Raw genomic sequence first — 20,392 nt, 5'->3', positions numbered from 1 at the left:
CAAAATGGAAGCTGAACAGAGTGCCTTAGCAGAGTTAAACTGTGCCTTCAAAGAGGAGAAGTGTGAAAAAGAGTCAGAAGATGAAGTTTGGCCTATAAGCGGTAAACCTAAAAGTCATACTCTGCAAAAGATTGCATTGTAGATATTTTTGACAAAGGGCAGTATTTTAATTGCATCTTTAAGTAAGCCTACATCTTCCTTTGTGAACAAAAAAGCCATGAATCCAGAATTTTATCATGACAGGACAGTGGAACAAATTAGTCAAGGCATTAGAAAATAGCACTGCCCCTTAATGCCCTAATGAGAGGCTAAAGCATCCAAGGAGCAAGCACTTCCTAAACAACAAAAGTAATGAGTCAGCAGTTAAAACATCGCTGAATCAAGCTACATGCTGCACCTGAAGTCAAACAAAAGCACCCCATGGTATCGCGATCACCAAAAACTAATAGGAAGACAAATAGAACATCATCAGAATCAAAATACCATAACCTCAAAAATAAGTCATCGAGCAAAGGCAATATATGAAAAATATATGAAAGCCAATGGCTGAAGAGGGCCGACCCAAAGCCTGTGTTCTTTCTGTATTCCTTATTGTACATTTGAGGGTCTTATATTATTATGGTATTCCAATCATTTAAAATAGTCTCCAGCCATGCCGAAAAATGGAAGCTGCTCTAACAGTGCAGTTAGAAACTGAAGTGTGGGAAGGATTTGCAGGTCAATTATTCTACTACACATTTTAGAAGTATCTGAAATATTTTATTATATTTTATCGTTGAATGTGACCTTCACTTCATAAACTTTATTCCAAATATAATATCAGTTCTCCAACATTTAAATGTAGTGGCATCAACCAGAGATTCCATTTAGGAAAGAAAGCAGACAGGAGGCCTGAGTCTCAAATAAAGTACTAATGGCCTCATTTAGGCTTTGGAAGGGGGCTAATTAGACTACTGGTCTGACAGTGGCCCTCGACTTACGTTAACAGTGGAAGGCCACTCTCTCTATCTGAATATATCATTTAGTTGAAAGTGCATCCGATGGTGTAGTGGATTATTTTTGGCAACGCAGTATACTAGGTGGGCCAATATGTGGGTATAATAGGTGGACCAATATGTGCTATACTGGGTGGACCAATATGTGGGTATAGTAGGTGGGCCAATATGTGGGTATACTAGGTGGACCAATATGTGGCTATACTGAGTGGACCAATATGTGGATATACTAGGTCAGCCAATATGTGGGTATACTAGGTTGGCCAATATATGGGTATACTGGGTGGACCAATATGTGGGTATACTAGGTCAACCAATATGTGGGTATACTAGGTGGCCCAATATGTGGGTATTCTAGGTGGACCAATATGTGGGTGGCACCAGCTCTATGTTCTTCTTTGCTCTGCATTAGGAGAATCCCAAAGGACGGTTTCTGTTAGCAGAATAAAGTAAACAAGCTTTCAGACACATAGATATTTTTCTCCCTATGTATCTGGGACATTGTCATCCTTTACTACACAGGAAACCCGTGCCTTTACTCATTTTGTATTTTCTGAAAAGTGCACTCCAAGATACCTGCAACAACCACGTTTCTATACTTACTCCTCAACGATCAGTGACCTTCAGGGGCATATGTGGTCCCGGAAAGTCTATAAAAAGATATTTGCATATTAACTTGAAAGTAAATAACTTTAGATTAAGGAGGAGTGTAGTGTTTCTGTGACTCATATACAGTTGTGCAAAATATTTAGTATGTATCCAATAGGAAAGAAGTATCTGTTTTAAAAGTTAGGCATCCATATGTAGCTATGTGGGTTGCTGTAGTGGGCACGATGTTCATTATTTAAGCATTGATTCTAGTAGCATTGGAGCACTGCATATATTTGTGAGTTAGCACTCATAGAATTATGAAATAGTATGCAATGTTTTAAATGTAACTAAACATAGCTAAAGTCCAGGCTTCTCCAATGAATAGCTCGCAAGCTACTGGTAGCTCTTCAAATCCCTAGAAGTAGCACTCCTCTATGTAGCCCAGCCAAATAAATAAGAAGCTTTTGCGTGGTTGAATTAATGTACATTCACCAAAATTGAAAGGCGTGTTTTTGCGACATATATGTGTGTATTTTCAGAACTCATAAGCTGATGATTGTAGATAAATGGCTGAATTTTCTAAATATGTTTACATCTGATATTTGAGCGAGAAATCAGGCAACGACCTCAAGACATATTACTGATTTTATTATTTGGCAGCCAGATCCCAGCACCTGCGGCTGTTATGTGTTACCCATGTACAGGCATCCCACCTTGACAAAGCCTTTTCTACATTACTGATGACAACCCTGCCCGATGAGCTGAAGTGATCACTGCTCATCATCTTGCCAATGTAGGGGCGCTAATGTAAGCTTGGTGGAAGTGATCACTATTGCAACGCTAGTAATATTAGTAGCTTGGGATGATTTTCATTGGATATAAGTAGCTCTAATTACAGAAAAGGCTGGAGACATCTGAACTAAACGCATTGCTAAAAAGGTTATCATCATCTCTTGGCATATCATTTCTTAGAAAAGTGTATTCTATAATAATGTACGTTGGGAAATAGTTTATAGGAGGCTTGCATGGAATATGGTTACACATTTGAAAGTGTGCTTGGGCAATTCTGTCTTGATATGCATCGTGAACCAAATCCTTGGTTCATAGTAATCTGTGAGTAGAAGTTGTACGAGGCACTGCAGGAATGAGAAAGGAGGGTGGAGTGAGTGAAACTATGCAAAACATCATGGTGCTCTTAAGAGTAGGTGTAGGTAAAGGCTACAGAATTGGCAGGCATTGGCTGGAGTTGTGACTGAAATAGAGGTACATTGTTCAAAATGATTTAAGTACTACATTGTAAGCCACATAAAACAATAAAGGTGTGAGAGAAGTTTCAAAGGTCCACTGTACATCCGCCATTTTATGCAAATAACGGACATAAAGGACGATTGGCATAGCTGAGCTTGGGATGAATAATGTAAGCCTGACCACCCTATTCCATGCACCTATTTATAGGATAAATAACCTTCAGCCACCAGTGGTGACATTCTTCATCAGAAGATCTGCCATTAATTCAGATTAGGCAGCATACTTGTGTGACTCGGGTCCTGATGGAAGGAGGATGTATGGAAATATTTTTCCAGCAGAAGATAGTAATTTAGGACTTGGAAAATAAAAGCCTGAAACTATAATTACCTGGTTATCTGATTGCTAATAAATTGTAATTTATTAACTTTGCCATCACCAAGATTAAAATATATTTTGAGCAATACCACCATCCCATGGTCAGTATGTTTTGGCAAACATTACAAGCCCTCTACAGGGTTTGTGGACTTCTTTGGGACCAGTGGAACCCAGCTAACACTATAGCTACCTTCATAGTAGTGTCTATTAAGTGTGAACATGAATAAAACAATGTCACCATATTTGATTTATAAGTGGCCCAAGTTGTGCATTATTTAGCACCCATGTGTCTTACTGCAAGCTTTAGTCTCTATGGCTACAGGAGTATTGGCCCCATGGAAGGAATGTGGTGGCCCCATCTGTAGTCATGCACTAATGAAGAGATGTATATATATATATACACACATACATACATACATATATATCTATCTATCTTTTTCTTTATTCGAGTGCAACGCATCCATAAAAGATACAGTCGAGATGTATAGGTATGTGTGGTTATTAAGGCCCAAAGTTGAGCTTAGTCGTGAATCAAATCCCCTCTGCATTTATTCAGATTTCATGTCACTTCTTCATCATGGCGTGGTGCGTGCTTAGGACGCATTACGGGAATGGGGCTTACACCAAATGTGAACTTCTCAGCAACATCTCTCTTAGCTTCAAACTTGAACAACTATTTCCCCTTTAACATTCCCAGAAACTTAAGATTCCAGTTATAAAATGTCAGCAGTATTTAGCCCTTCCTTCCAAAACAATGCCTCTAGTTGGCTATCCAGACCCTTAACATTTGACGAGGTTGTGTGGAACGTTATCGTGTGCCACTGCATCACTTGACCACTAGATTACCGCCACTACATCATGAGATATTTCATTATCTAGGTTGGAACCTTCCTTTTTTTTAACTGGCCATTTTATTACCTATACCCTATTTTTAATTATCCTTAGCTTTTTCATATTGCTAACCCTTAAAAATGTAATGCACACACTCATGCAAAGTGAAATATTTCAATGCCAGGTTTCCGGAGGAGATTAACTTCAACCCTACTATTTCATTTGGGTATTGTTTTTTTCTTGGTCTATTAATGTATGTGTGCTATACATACATCCATAAACCAAATGAACTTAAATAAAGTGTCATGTTTTGTACTGTAGTACTGATAGGACTGTTCCTTTCAATCTCATCAAAAATTCAAGCATCGTTGCATGTACTCTAACCAAATCAGATATTTCCATACCTAAAAGCTTTCTACTTATACCATTAAATCCTGCCCACCAAGGGCCGGTGCATGCTATAATAATATAACCAATAAAATAAAATAAGCTAAGGTCATAAGTTTGTAAGCTTGACAGGGCCGGTATCTCCATAACTGCAATCAAGCAATGCTGCACCTCGCCCTGTCACAAGGAGTCATTGCAAAATCTAAAATGTAATTAAATGTTCTGATTACGGCCCAGACTGCTTTTTCATTTTCACCATATTTACCTGACTGCATTTAGATATTGGAAGAACTTAATTTGGTCTGCTTTTTTCCTACACCCCAGAGATGGTTTATTTGTAAACAAAATATAACAATTTTATTGGTACCAGGTGCTGCATTTTGTAAAATAAAACAGGTGGCCTTGCTGTATGGCCTAAATCATCAGCAAAAAGCCCTGCTGCCTCGTCTCTCTGAACTGGGCCCAAGTCCAAGGGCTCCCAGAACCATGTGGGCTGAATTCTGCGATAACTCAGACTCGGTGTTGCCCCTTTAAACACTGTTCAAAGTGTTCTACAGACAAAGAATTCAAAGGCAGAGCGAGTGGTAAATATTTGCATTCTTTGTGGTACAGTAGTCTTGACTTTCAAGAAAACTACTCTTGAAAAATGTTTAAATATCTTTGTTTTCAAAAGGCAGTGGCTTGTCTGCAAAACCTACATGTAATTTCTGGAAGCATGGAACGAATTGAGGAATATGTCCAGCCATTGTCGGGGTGAATAGGGCAGGCAAATAAAAACCCCTTTGCACATAAATCCTTCCCACCAACATCAATGAACAGGATACTGCTAAGAGTGTTTGTACAACGCAGTAATTTATGCAAAAAAAGAAGCTTTTGTCAGCACTGCAACAGAGCAGCCTTGATAAATGCCCTCTAATTTATTGTCATGTATCTGAAATCAAAGTAAAACATTTACAGTCTGCACACTGAAGGATTCCAGGCCTGAGACAGGGAAAGGCTTTTTTTTGAAGTAGGGAGAGCAGAGTTAGCCAAAAGGTTAAAGAGGATTTATTTTGAATGCCGAGAAAATATCCACTTGACAGTGAACAGGCAGACATAATAAAAATGTATGTTTGTGAGGACTTATGGGAAAGCGGCCTAACATGTAGGCACCATGCTGTCAGAGATGTGTTGCCCCCATGCTTTTTCCCCCACACCTGGATGTTTCGTCAGACTCACTGTACTTTGATAATGCCATATGTGGATGGTGTGCTGAGCATGTCGGATATGCATGGTGTGCAGCTCTCCTACACAGTCTTTAAGGTGATATCTGGCCTTATTCTGTTGTTTGTATTAGGTTACATTGAAAAGGCCCTGAAAAGAAGAATTGGCCATTGGGGACTGGTGTGGCGCATACGACTAGCCGTGCTAGTAATAGTCTGGGACTGAATGTAAATGCTAGGCATTTTTGAGGATGTGAAGGTAGCAGCTAAGGAAAGACTAGCTGGCCTAGAGTTGTGACTGGAAGAGTGGGGTGGGACTTGGGCTAGAGCTTGAGAGAGGAAAGGCGAGCTTTGTGAGGAGGAAGTAATTATTAAATTACTATATTTTCCAAGCAACAAGAGGCCTTTCCTTCTAGATCTGTATTTGCAGACCTTTACAATGGGTCGGACCTGCTGAGTGGCTTCACTTCTTCATGGGCTCTATCACATGAACACCCATCCCTATGTGTCTAAAGGAGCATGACATTTCATCAGGTTGACATTTCAGGGTCAGATTTGAGGTTCACCTCTAGGATTTCTGATTTCTGAAGTCTTGCCTCAATTTTCTTTTTGCTCTTCCAGGTCAATGGCCGAGGTTTCTCTTACCTTTGGTAAGGTAAAGTACAGAACACAAATGCCATCACTCAATTATAACAAGCATTTGCAATGTAATAGGTCTCGCATTTGCGAGAGTTTAAGCTATTGGCTTTGCAAATTACAATGTCTTATTTATGTGTTTTGAAAACCAACACATAAATAAAAGGTTTTGGCATTTATAATGGTAATAGCTTAAACTCTTGCAATTGCAAGACCACTTTAATGATGGCCGCGCCCCTTTCTCGCTGTACTCAGCTTACAGTAAGCCATGTCTAAGGAAAGGGGCGCAGCTGCCATTAAAGTGAAAGCACAGCATTGGGCGCTTTAAAAAAAAAAATTGTTTGTGAACTTCACAAACAAATGTTTTTTTTATTTTGTAAAAGTACCCCATGCCGTGCTTTCACTTCAATGGTGGCCGCGCCCTTTTCTTTAGATATGGCTCGCTGTAAGCTGAAGGTGAAAGCATGGCATGGGGCGTTTTTACAAAAAACCAAATCTTTCGGTTTGATTTTGTGGCCTGCAGACAATATATTTCTCTCTTAAGCCCACATTTTATGAGCAAATCATTTCAAGAACAAAGGTAATATAATATGATGGACAATTCGATGTTAGCAGAAAAAAGAGGGACATCAAAACAATATAAAAAGGAAGAGGGAGAAATGGATGAATAGGCTTGAGGGTCAATTTTCATCCAATAAATGGGTCACAAAGCAGAACAATGATCTATCACCATACCTAGTATCTCTCTGTTGGGATGAAATATAAAATGCACAGTTAAAAGAGGCAAAATCAGAGTAAAAGTGGTACCAACTGTGGAAGAAGTTAAAATAGCTATCACTGTTCTTGGGGTATCTAAAACGACAAGCTGATAAGATAACCTGAAAATTCAAGCATGGTTGTGTAAATGAAACTGACTATTGGGAATTTCAAAATTTGAATTACGTAATAATAGTAGTATATGAAATATATCACATAATGTATTTGTAAAAAATGCTTTGAAGCTCAAAATTGGTTGTTTTACATATTTATAAAAAACATTTACCGTGTTAATCTTTCTTGGAAGTGAAATTGAGATCAACAAACAAGTAGGAAACACAAAGAGGCAATTGAAAGAAGAGAACCAAAGCACACAATATTATTGGCTATCATAGGAGATGCCCTTATTTGTCTGCTCTGTGCATTCTGAACATTGGCCTTTGTGTTGAGAGAAGTGATAGGTTAAAAAAGTCACATCAGGTTATATGGGCTAAATGCACTAATTGGTCTCTTTTACATTAGGATGATCAGGGATTGTCAAGAGGTGTTACTATTTTATATGATTATCACATAACCTCTTGCCAGTTTAGCTTTTCAGTGTTTTGACTGTAACCCGTCTCTGGCAGTAATGTTTGGTCTTTTAACCAAAACTATGTTAATCAAAAACTGCTCTAAATTAACCAACATATTTTGCATGTTTTTTCTTGGGTATAAGTCACATTCCTTGTGTTACAGGTTTTTTGCAGAACTCTAAAAATATTAATTCATTATGATTGACCTTAAAGTTTGACATCCATGAAATTGTAGCTCTAGATTTTACTGGACATTTCGTTTTTGGATAATACAACCATTGTGCATTTTCGTCTACACATCAGATATCGCCCCGCAACAAATCGCTGAAGGCACCGCTATGTAATCCTGCATAGATTATTTGCACGTGCACTTGATTAATGGCCTGCCATTTCAAGAGCAATTCTGTAAGTTTGAAAGAATCATGTTTGATTATTAATGCACTGAAGCTATTTTGAAAGCTCCCCCTATAAGCTTTCAGACAGCCAAGGAGCAAGCTATGTGTTTGTTTGACAGTGGCGTTGGGTTTGGAAGAAAAACATCTCTCTGAAATTCTTTACTGCCCTGTCAGGCTCAGTTTTTATTAAATATTTTGTGCAGTTTGTTTCAAGCTCTAAACTAAAAATCAAGAGGGTTAAGTGTGATAAGGTGAAAGAAACAAAGACAAAAAGTGAATTTTTAGAAAAGGATTGCAGAACAGCATAATGTGCATTTTTCTTTAAAGAATAAGCAACATAGCTTAGACACATGGGTGTAATATTGGAGTATGAACAGGAAACTCTAAGTCAGAGATTGAAATAAGTAAGAAGAGGTTGTTGGGGATCGATTAATAAAAAAAAGATATAGAACAGATGAGCATGTTCAATAAAGAGACTTGTGCCAGTTGGACAGTCTTTAATTTTGTGATGTAACTTGGGTTGCATTGCTCAATTTCCAGTCGCAGGGGTTAGCAGAATGAATGCATATCAAAAAGCCATTTTGTGGTTGCAAACCTTGGGAGGCTGTGAATTGCAGGGTTTGTGACTAAAAATGGCTTTGCACATCAGCCCCTCAACTCTTTAGAGTATATTTTGGGAAGCTTGAGATTCACAATGTTGTTTGTCATGAGTTAGCTTTGTCTTCATCAACCTAAGATCCACAGTCACTCTCACTGGTGCAAATGTCAGACCATTCAATCTCCTTCTCCTCCAGTTGATTAATTTAGGTCCTCTTCACACAGTTTTCTGGACACATAACAAAAACATAGGTGCCCAAATAGTACTTTTGAGAGTACAAAATCGTATTCCTAACACAGAGGGGCTGATTCCGATCCGGGTCGGAAGTGCACCGAACGCGATTCGGCAGGAAAAACTACGAGCTGTACACGTTTTTTCCGGCTGACTCGTACAGCTGTACGAGCGGGCAAGTACGATGCGAGCTACGTGAAATTCACCGACCGAGTCGTTTCCGGGTCCGAACCGCTCCGTACGTCTCAGTCGGAAGCTAATCGTGGCGTGCAATGGATGCAATTTACGACCGAGCCAGTACGATGCACGCGTCGGACAGCCTGTGCGAGCCAGAGTGTCCAGCTCGCAAAACGTCCGGGTGGTTGCCTTTGGGGTCCGCGTCGGACCCCCTGACTTCTGCAGCCCTACAACTCGGACACAGGGGGAGACCCATGGGTCTCCCCAACACAGGCATGTACGGTGCGGATGGCACCGACGCGTACCCACTGTAGGGGGCGCACATGTCCACGACGTACCCATTCAGTCAATGGGAGCCCATGTACGTGTCGTACGACTGGCTCCCATTGACTCCAATGGGAGTACGACCGAACCGAGTCTGACAGCACATGGTCGCATCGTACTCGCCCAGTCAGACTGCAAGCCTCCGGCTCGGTCGGAAAACACTCCGGATCCGGCTCGGTCAGAGTGCTTTCTGACCCGGATCGGAATCTGCCCCAGAATGGCAAATAGTTGAAATTTGTCCTCGTAGATAGGATTTGCTCAGAAGGAAAATTGTGCAATTCTAAAACTGCTATATGGGCAAATTTACCTAAAGGAGCAGACATCTGAAGGTAGATGTGAGCCTGTTCCAGGGTGGGTCCCCCTGCTAAACTTGATGAACACCCATTAACAACCATCAACGGAATGCCTATGAATTGCTTTTGTTTATTGAAGGATCAAAAGAGCTGCTGGCAGATGTTAAATATTATGCCAGAAATGCAACTGTATCACCTCTTATGAATTAAATACTTCACTATTGCGGAAAGATGGTGATGTCCGATTTAAAGAGTTTAACACAATAACAGCTGAGAGATGGTGGTATCACGGTAAAGAAATTGGGTGGCTGAAAAAAATATCCCTATTAAGGTTAGCAGACATGGGTGATGATTATGGGATACCACTGAGCTCGTTTCTACTGTATGCCTCTCTTACTCATCATTTATATAAGCATTGGGGCATGAGACACAAGGAACCTGAAATATCCTGAACACTTCAAGCATTACTTACATAAGGTATGACCAAACGAGCTATATAACTCTTTGAGGCTTGATACCGCAAAGCCCTACACAGCACTTAGACAATATTGGGACACAGCTTTCTCAATGTCGCTGGTGGACAAGAATTGGTAGCAGTGCCTGGGGCCATGAAGATTATTTCCATAAATGCCAGACTTAAATATACGCACTTCAACTATTGCACCATACATATCTTACCCCCCACAGAATGGCGCAAATGTACCCTACATCACAGGACATCTGCCCATGCTGCTGCAATCCTAATAACACATTTATACATATGGTATGGGACTGCCCCCAAATTTCATCATACTGGGATGCAGTGGACGCTATACTCAATGCAGCCATAGGCACAAATGTACCAGTACACAGTCCACACTTTCTACTGGGGTCACGAAGCGCAATGCCTGATGGAAATCTCTCATCAATTTTTTGGATCTGGCACTATGCTTGGCCAAATGGAGACTAGTCATGTCTTGGAAGTCCATCTCAACCACCCCGCATATGAGATGGTTTACTGATAGCATATCGAACCCCAAAATATCCCCATACACAAATATCGAGTTTAAAATATTGATGTAAAAAATATCAACATCCTATATTTATAATGGTAACTACAAAAATATCGGGAAGAAATACTGATGTAAAAAATATAGTTGTACAAAATATCGATTTTAATATATGTATGAAAATAATATTACATAATAAAATTAACTTTTAAAACAGTAATAAGATTTAATATACATTTTAATAAATATAACAAATACATTTAATTTAAAAAAATTAGACACGTATATAAAATTTAATAAATATATATATCTATATAGTTACTTTTTAAAACAATTAATAAGCTATTCATTTTAATTTATTTTATAATTGTATGTATAAAAATTTACAAATAAATATATATGGATATACATACACCAATAACATAAAATCTAATAAAAAACATTATATTATAAATTAAAACATTAAACCATTTTAAAGTCTTTAAAATTACATTTCCCACTTCAGTGAGTGCAACAGTAGGTAAAGTGTTGGATAGCAGAGTGGTAAAAATTATTATTCCCACTCCAGTGAGTGCAATAGTAGTGAAAGTGTTGGATAGTGGGGGGGTAAATATTACTATTCCCACCCAAGTGAGTGCAACAAAAGGGAAAGTGTTGGATAGCGGAGGGGTAAAAAATACTATTCCCACTCCAGTGAATGCAACAGTAGGGAAAGTGTTGGAAAGCAGAGGGGTACAAATTACTATTCCCACTCCAGTGAGTGCACAGTACGGAAAGTGTTGGATAGTGGAGGGGTAAAAATTACTATTCTCACTCCAGTGAGTGCAACAGTAGGGAAAGTGTTGGATAGTGGAGGGGTAAAAATTACTATTCTCACTCCAGTGAGTGCAACAGTAGGGAAAGTGTTGGATAGCGGAGGAATAAAAATGACTATTCCCACTCCAGTGAGTGCAACAGTAGGAAATGTGTTGGATAGTGGAGGGGTAAAAAACTACTATTCCCACTCCAGTGATTGCAACAGTAGGGAAAGTGTTGGATAGCGGAGGGGTAAAAATTACTATTCCTACTCCAGTGAGTGCAACAGTAGGGAAAGTGTTGGATAGTGGAGGGGTAAAAAATACTATTCCCACTCCAGTGAGTGCACAGTAGGGAAAGTGTTGGATAGTGGAGGGGTAAAAATTTCTATTCTCACTCCAGTGAGTGCAACAGTAGGGAAAGTGTTGGATAGTGGAGGGGTAAAAATTACTATTCTCACTCCAGTGAGTGCAACAGTAGGGAAAGTGTTGGATAGCGGAGGAATAAAAATGACTATTCCCACTCCAGTGAGTGCAACAGTAGGAAAAGTGTTGGATAGCGGAGGAATAAAAATGACTATTCCCACTCCAGTGAGTGCAACAGTAGGAAAAGTGTTGGATAGCGGAGGGGTAAAAATTACTATTCCTACTCCAGTGAGTGCAACAGTAGGGAAAGTGTTGGATAGCAGAGGGGTAAAAATTACCATTCTCAGGCCAGTGATTGCAACAGTAGGGAAAGTGTTGGATAGCGGAGGGGTAAAAATTACTATTCCTACTCCAGTGAGTGCAACAGTAGGGAAAGTGTTGGATAGCGGAGGGGTAAAAATTACCATTCCCAGGCCAGTGAGTGCAACAGTAGGGAAAGTGTTGGATAGCGGAGGGGTAAAAATTAATATTCCCACTCCAGTCAGTTAAAAATTAAAAACAAACAAATTATCCCCAACAAAAAGTAAATTAAAATAAAAAAATTAAAAATATATAAAAATATTTTAAAAATCTAAAAAATAGAAATATATTATAATGTTAAATAGATATGACAAATACCTAGAAATATTATATAAAATACATTTAACATTTTTTTACAAACAAATAAGGTGTCGATTCCGATCCTGGAAAAACCGGGTACGAATCGTCGGACGGAGCGTTTTCTCCGTCCGACCCGTACCCGGGAAAAACACCTTACAAACCCGCAAGTACGATTCGTACAGAAACACCGTTTCGTGCAAAACACCGACCGGCAAAAAAAACCATACAAATCGGATCCGGGACACCACGGACGTGACGTCCGGACGGAGTCAGGCAGCGTTTCACGAACCAGCAAGTACGATCCGCGCCCACGTCACTCCGCACGGATAATATTTTACGGCAGCCAAAAACTGCCGGGAAATCAGGACAATGCACAGAAGGAGCACCTGTACGCATCGGACAGCCATGGACCCCAACCTACGTGTCATCCCGGCCCTCATAGCAGTCCACCTGGTGTACAGGAACCGACGCAGACGCCGCAGAAGGTCAGAACAACACCCAGGGGCAAAGGGGGGGCAGGGAACATAACCCCCACCCAAGTCAAAATTCATACATGCCCTGTACATACCTGACCCCCAGGGCATGGTCACTTTGGGGGGCGGGGGCGTCTCCACCAAGGCCTGCGTCCGCCACAACGGAAGTCGATATGGACGCGATCCGGCAACACAACAATTGTGGTACGCACCGTACCCACGCCTTAAGAGCGTGGGTACGGGTCGTACCACGCCCACCCCTACGTCACCCCAACAATGGCGGTACGGCCCGTACCCACATCCCAAAGGCATGGGTACGAGCTGTACCGCCATTGTTGGGGTGACGTAGGGGTGGGCGTGGTACGACCCGTACCCACACTCTTAAGGCATGGGTACGGGCCGTACCTCTACGGCACCCCAGCAATGGCGGTACAGCTCATACCCATGCTTTGGGACGTGGGTACGGGCTGTACGGCCATTGTTAGGGTGACGTAGGGGTGGCCGTGGTACGACCCATACCCATGCCTTTGGGACGTGGGTACGGGCCATACCGCCATTGTTGGGGTGACGTAGGGGTGTGCGTGGTATGACCCGTACCCACGCACTAAAGGCGTGGGTACGGGCCGTACCCCTACGTCACCCCAACAATGGTGGTACAGCCCGTACCCATGCCTTCGGGACGTGGGTATGGGCCGTACCGCCATTGTTGGGGTGACGTAGGGGTGGGCGTGGTACGACCCGTACCCATGCCTTCGGGACGTGTGTACGGGCCGTACCGCCATTGTTGGGGTGACGTAGGGGTGGCCATGGTACGACCCGTACCCATGCCTTTGGGACGTGGGTAGGGGCCGTACCGCCATTGTTGGGGTGACGTAGGGGTGTGCGTGGTACGACCCGTACCCACGCACTAAAGGCATGGGTACGGGCCGTACCCCTACGTCACCCCAACAATGGCGGTACGGCCCGTACCCATGCCTTCGGGACGTGGGTACGGGCCGTACCGCCATTGTTGGGGCGACGTAGGGGTGGGCATGGTACGACCCGTACCCATGCCTTTGGGACGTGGGTACGGGCCGTACCGCCATTGTTGGGGTGACGTAGGGGTGGGTGTGGTACGACCCGTACCCACGCTCGTAAGGCATGGGTACGGGCCGTACCCCTACGTCACCCCAACAATGGCGGTACGGCCCGTACCCATGCCTTCGGGACGTGGGTACGGGCCGTACCGCCATTGTTGGGGTGACGTAGGGGTGGGCGTGGTACGACCCGCACCCACGCTCTTAAGGCGTGGGTACGGGCCGTACCCCTACGTCTCCCCAACAATGGTGGTACGGCCCGTACCCATGCCTGTGGGACGTGGGTACGGGCCATACCGCCATTGTTGGGGTGCAGTAGGGGTACGGCCCGTACCCACGCCTCAAGAGCGTGGGTACGGGTCGTACCACGCCAGTGGACAGACACATAGGGGTGTGTGGCCATCAGCCCCAGCAGTGCCCAGACACAGGAGGGGTGGGTGCAGAGTCCTCCCAGCAGTGCCCAGACACAGGAGGGGTGGGTGCAGAGTCCTCCCAGCAGTGCCCAGACATATGAGGGGTGGGTGCCTATCACTCCCAGCAGTGCCCAGACATAGGATGGGTGGGTGCAGAGTCCTCCCAGCAGTGCCCAGGCACAGGAGGGGTGGGTGCAGAGTCCTCCCAGCAGTGCCCAGGCATATGAGGGGTGGGTGCCTATCACCACCAGAAGTGCCCAGACATAGGAGGGGTGGCTGCAGAGTCCTCCCAGCAGTGCCAAGACATATGAGGGATGGGTGCCTATCACTCCCAGCAGTGCCCAGACACAGGAGGGGTGGGTGCAGAGTCCTCCCAGCAGTGCCCAGACACAGGAGGGGTGGGTGCCTATCACTCCCAGCAGTGCCCAGACACAGGAGGGGTGGGTGCAGAGTCCTCCCAGCAGTGCCCAGACACAGGAGGGGTGGGTGCAGAGTCCTCCCAGCAGTGCCCAGACACAGGAGGGGTGGGTGCAGAGTCCTCCCAGCAGTGCCCAGACATATATGGGGTGGGTGCCTATCACTCCCAGCAGTGCCCAGACATAGGAGGGGTGGCTGCAGAGTCCTCCCAGCAGTGCCCAGACACAGGAGGGGTGGGTGCCTATGACTCCCAGCAGTGCCCAGACACAGGAGGGGTGGGTGCAGAGTCCTCCCAGCAGTGCCCAGACACAGGAGGGGTGGGTGCAGAGTCCTCCCAGCAGTGCCCAGACACAGAAGGGGTGGGTGCAGAGTCCTCCCAGCAGTGCCCAGACATATGAGGGGTGGGTGCCTTTCACTCCCAGCAGTGCCCAGACACAGGAGGGGTGGGTGCAGAGTCCTCCCAGCAGTGCCCAGACAAATGAGGGGTGGGTGCCTATCACTCCCAGCAGTGCCCAGACACAGGAGGGGTGGGTGCAGAGTCCTCCCAGCAGTGCCCAGACACAGGAGGGGTGGGTGCAGAGTCCTCCCAGCAGTGCCCAGACACAGGAGGGGTGGGTGCCTATCACTCCCAGCAGTGCCCAGACACAGGAGGGGTGGGTGCAGAGTCCTCCCAGCAGTGCCCAGACACAGGAGGGGTGGGTGCAGAGTCCCCCCAGCAGTGCCCAGACACAGGAGGGGTGGGTGCAGAGTCCTCCCAGCAGTGCCCAGACATATGAGGGGTGGGTGCCTTTCACTCCCAGCAGTGCCCAGACACAGGAGGGGTGGGTGCAGAGTCCTCCCAGCAGTGCCCAGACATATGAGGGGTGGGTGCCTATCACTCCCAGCATTGCCCAGACATAGGAGGGGTGGGTGCAGAGTCCTCCCAGCAGTGCCCAGACACAGGAGGGGTGAGTGCAGAGTCCTCCCAGCAGTGCCCAGACACAGGAGGGGTGGGTGCAGAGTCAACCCAGCAGTGCCCAGACACATGAGGGGTGGGTGCAGAGTCCTCCCAGCAGTGGCCAAACATATGAGGGGTGGGTGCCCATCACTTCCAGCAGTGCCCAGACATAGGAGGGGTGGGTGCAGAGTCCTCCCAGCAGTGCCCAGACACAGGAGGGGTGGGTGCAGAGTCCTCCCAGCAGTGCCCAGACATATGAGGGGTGGGTGCCTATCACTCCCAGCAGTGCCCAGACACAGGAGAGGTGGGTGCAGAGTCCTCCCAGCAGTGCCCAGACATATGAGGGGTGGGTGCCTATCACTCCCAGCAGTGCCCAGACACAGGAGGGGTGGGTGCAGAGTCCTCCCAGCAGTGCCCAGACACAGTAGGGGTGGGTGCAGAGTCCTCCCAGCAGTGGACAGAGACATGGTGGTGTGTACACCATCCTACAAGTAGCAAAACTCCATGGGTGCATGAAGGCATAGACAAAGTGCGACTATATTGAGAGTGGCATGCCAACACATCACTGACAGCAGTGTCCTACTCCCATGAGGGTGGATGTCCATCCCCCACTGCATGACACACCACATGTGGGTGTGATGACAAATGACACATGCTTACCCACCCCTGGCGCTGGCAGCACAATACACACACTGAGAGCATGCAACAAGACTGTATATTCATGTGCCACCCTACTAAACTAAGAGACTCAAAGGGAACACACACTGTCAGGCACATTCCAGGACTGATAGGAATGTATAGGTGCTGGGGCAGCCAACAAGTTGGTGCCTTCCATGGAAGGAAAAGGGTGGAGTACCCACAGATACAATGCCCACAATTGTCAGACAGGTGCCCAAAGACCCTGCAGAACACGTAACACATGTGTGCGAGGCTGGGAGTACACACATGCATAGTGCGTAAAGGGAACATGTCCACATGAAATCATGTCAATATCCTCCATACACAAGTACAGTGACCACCAAGGATGCCACAAATGATGCAGGTGGAGACATTGCCGAGCATGCATGTCCAAAGTTGAAGGGATCCATCACACACCCAGGCAATGTAGACAGAGCTCAGCACAACAATTGGGAAACACCCTGCAGGGAAGATGTCAGGGTCCACACAGGACAGAACACACCTTGGGACAATGTCACCATACAGTAAGAGCTTACATGACCAAAGATATTTTGCAGATACCTTGTGATGGCACACAGATACCAGGGTACACCCCATGAGCAGCACACTACAACATTTCCCAGACACCTAACACATTATCACCACCCCAAATCATGGAGCAACACCACCAACAGCAAGACCAGTAAAGCATTTGTGTGCAAATGAAAACCAAAATGCTTTATTCAGCATGAAAAATCTTAGCTAAAGAAATGTCAACTATATACATGGCCCACAGGCCAGGCCATGTGCGAAGTCCTGGTGGGGGACACTTGGGGACGCGTCTCCCCTAGCTTGCCTGCACAGTTCACACTTCCATATCATCCACAGAAGGGGGGGCATCATGTGGGGGGGAAGGACCAGGCACCGCAGGGACAGGAGGGGCAAGGGTAGGTGTCGTGGGTGCAGTGACAGACGACTCCACCACAGGGGGTGGGGTAGCGTCAAAAGTGGTGGTTAGCAGGGCGCTGCACATGGTTGCGAGCTCTTCCAGCGTCTCCCCTGCACCCGAATGAACCACAGGCCCCAAGGAGGGGGGGGGGGTCGGAGGGATGGGTTGCAGCGCTACTGGAGGAGGGTGTGGACAGGGGGGGGACTCAACTACCCTGGCCGGGCACTGCCTCCTCCGCTTGCGGGGTGGTGCCACACTGGGGCTGAGGGACACACTGGCCACGAAGGACTCCTTATCTGACAGTTGGCCAGGAGAGCTAAGGGGAGTGGTTTTGGAGGAAGTGGGTTGTGAGGACTGCACACTCCCACTGTGGCTGCATGGCTGCGGTTTGCCCCCCGACCCAGTGGCTGTGCCTACTTCCCCCTGTGTGTGCGTGACAGGAGGTGTGCGCTTGGCCTTCCCTGGTGGTGTGCTGCCTGTGTCTGGTGGGGTGCGTGCATGGGGATGTCTGGGTGTGTGTGGGACAGGCATGGGAGTGGGAAGTGTGGATGGTGCAGGGGTAGGGAGGGACGGAGCGCTGCTGGAGATCCACTGCTGCAGTCAGTGACGAGTCTATGGACCTCAGCAACATCCGTTGGTCCGACATCGCTGCTGACATGCCCTCCATGTACGACACCATCTGTGTCAGCAGTCTGGTGTGGCCATGGAGGACATTAAGCAGCGATGTCTGACCAACCTGCAACTGCCGCAGAATGTCCACAGACTCGGCATTGACGGCAGCAGGGGAGACTGGGGCAGGGGGTGCGGTGCCTGGCACGAAGGAGACATGTTGTCGCCTAGCACGGAGGGAAGGGACCCGAGCAAGTGGGAGGCCGGTGATGGGAATGGAGGGGGCGGCGAGAGATGGAGTGCTGCTTTCAACTCTGGGAGCAGCCTCCGCCCCCTCTGGGAGCTCAGCCTCGGACCCGTCAGCGTCATAGTCGGTGGTGGGACTGGACAGGTCCTCCGCCTCACTCCCCTCGACCTCCGTGCCACTCGCTGCGCCAGACTCGCCAGCACTGGTGGCACCGGTGCAGGATCCCTCCTCAAGGTCCGTGCCAGTGTCTCCCTCGGTTTCCCCCGATGATGCTGTGGGCAAGGTGAAGAGACAGGAATAATCAGACACCCATATACATATGACACATGATTCAAAACTACATAGGTCACAGTGCATAGCATGAAAAACAACATGAGTAACATCTACAATACTACGCACATATGTAGGCCCTGCTCCACACAGATGGTTGACCCACCATGCCACTGGGAAACAATGGAGAGCATGACACAACAGCAAATGTCTTGATATCAAATTAGACAGAGGAGCCAGTCTCTGGGGACAGTCGAGCACAGCATCTGGACCACACACCGTTGCCAAAAAAGGGATGAGCAGGAACCATGTCTCCTAACTTTTGGCACATGATGCTTAGCAAATACATGAAACCATGCCCAACATGACTGGGTCACTGCATGTTGAGTGTATGTTCAGACAATCATCACACACAGGCCAGACCTGGCAAGGAGACATAAGGTTTGGACATGTAGGCCTTCCCTGCACAAACCCCACCCTACCTGAGACAATGTGATTGAGACAGAGGAAGTACTTACACCTCCTACTCGGGGATTACAAACATGCCCTTCAATAAATCCTGAGTGTACACAAAGTACCCCTATAATTGTGCCCACACATATAATTGACAAACAAACATCATCAGATAGTTGTACCAAGACACACAGGCACTGGCTACTGTGAGTATGCACAAGCCAAATTGGGTCACCCTGTACAGTGGACACATGTAGCACACTTTACGTAAATACAAATTAGGCCAGGGTACAATGCCACAGAGCCCAACCTATGCTGAAGACACAGAGAATGTCCACAGTGTTGGATGACACACATGATACCTAGGAAAAGGTGCCCCAGGGGACTGTAGTGGCCACACTCCTCCATGGTCCTGTATAGATATGACTGCAACAGAAGCGACCGTCCCTGCACTATGCATATCTCACACTCATGCACATCATGTCTGAGGGCACAACATTGGTCATGCATGCTGTAAGGCAGTACACTTTAAAGACACACTCCTATGTCGGGGCTCAGGAGCAGTGCCAACTAACATGGACCCCACAATGACTGAACTGGCCAGGGCACAGACAAGCTCACAACACATGTAACATGCCACCCCCACACATGATGTTGCAAGCATTGGGCACTTGGATTAACTGCCAGCCTAGATAACCTTGTGCAAGAGTGACTACCCACTGCCCCGGGAACACATGTCAAAGAGGGGAAGGGAGGAAGAACAGCACGGGTTGACTTTGTGGAACAGGATATGCACTGCACATTTAAACCCTGGCAGTGTATCCATGCCACTGCCCACTTCCAAAAGCTGGTAACACACAACAAACACACATGTACCTACCCCCTTCCTGCTGCTGCTTTTCCAGTAAGCGCCTATCCATCTCTGGGAAGACCACCGCCAGGACATGCTTCATTAGGTGGGTCAGTCGGCGACGCCCGCCGTGGGGGCGTGGTGGTGAGTCCCCCAGCAGGACCCGGGCGATCCTCCTGGTCCAGCACCGGATATTCTGCCAGTGTTTCCTCACCTGGGCCAGGCGCCGCTTCCGACCCTCCACCGACCTCACAGCCCTGACGGCCGCCTTCCAGATCTCCCCCTTGGCATAGGTGCCTACCTGTGAGGATGACAAAGTGAGACAACATCAATACACCTGCTACATGTCACAGAGACACACATTTTAACAGGGGTGGGCGGAATTTGCGAAATTCACTTTCGCAAATTAATCGCGAAAATGTTTAAAATTATCGCAAACAAGCGGAAATATCGCGAAGATGCGGAAGTTTTTTTCCCGCATGTTCGCGAGATTTTCTGCATGGTTGCGGGTCGCCAACTTACCCATCTGGTTGCTCGCGGGCGCGGCCATCTTGTTTTGAGTTGTCTCGCGGTGCATGATCGCGAGAAAAAAGACGTGATCGCGCGATGCATGACGTCACT

The sequence above is a fragment of the Triturus cristatus genome, chromosome 12 (genome assembly GCF_964204655.1).
Source record: "Triturus cristatus chromosome 12, aTriCri1.1, whole genome shotgun sequence".
NCBI classification, from domain to species: domain Eukaryota; kingdom Metazoa; phylum Chordata; class Amphibia; order Caudata; family Salamandridae; genus Triturus; species Triturus cristatus.
Note: the sequence above shows the minus strand (reverse complement) of the source record.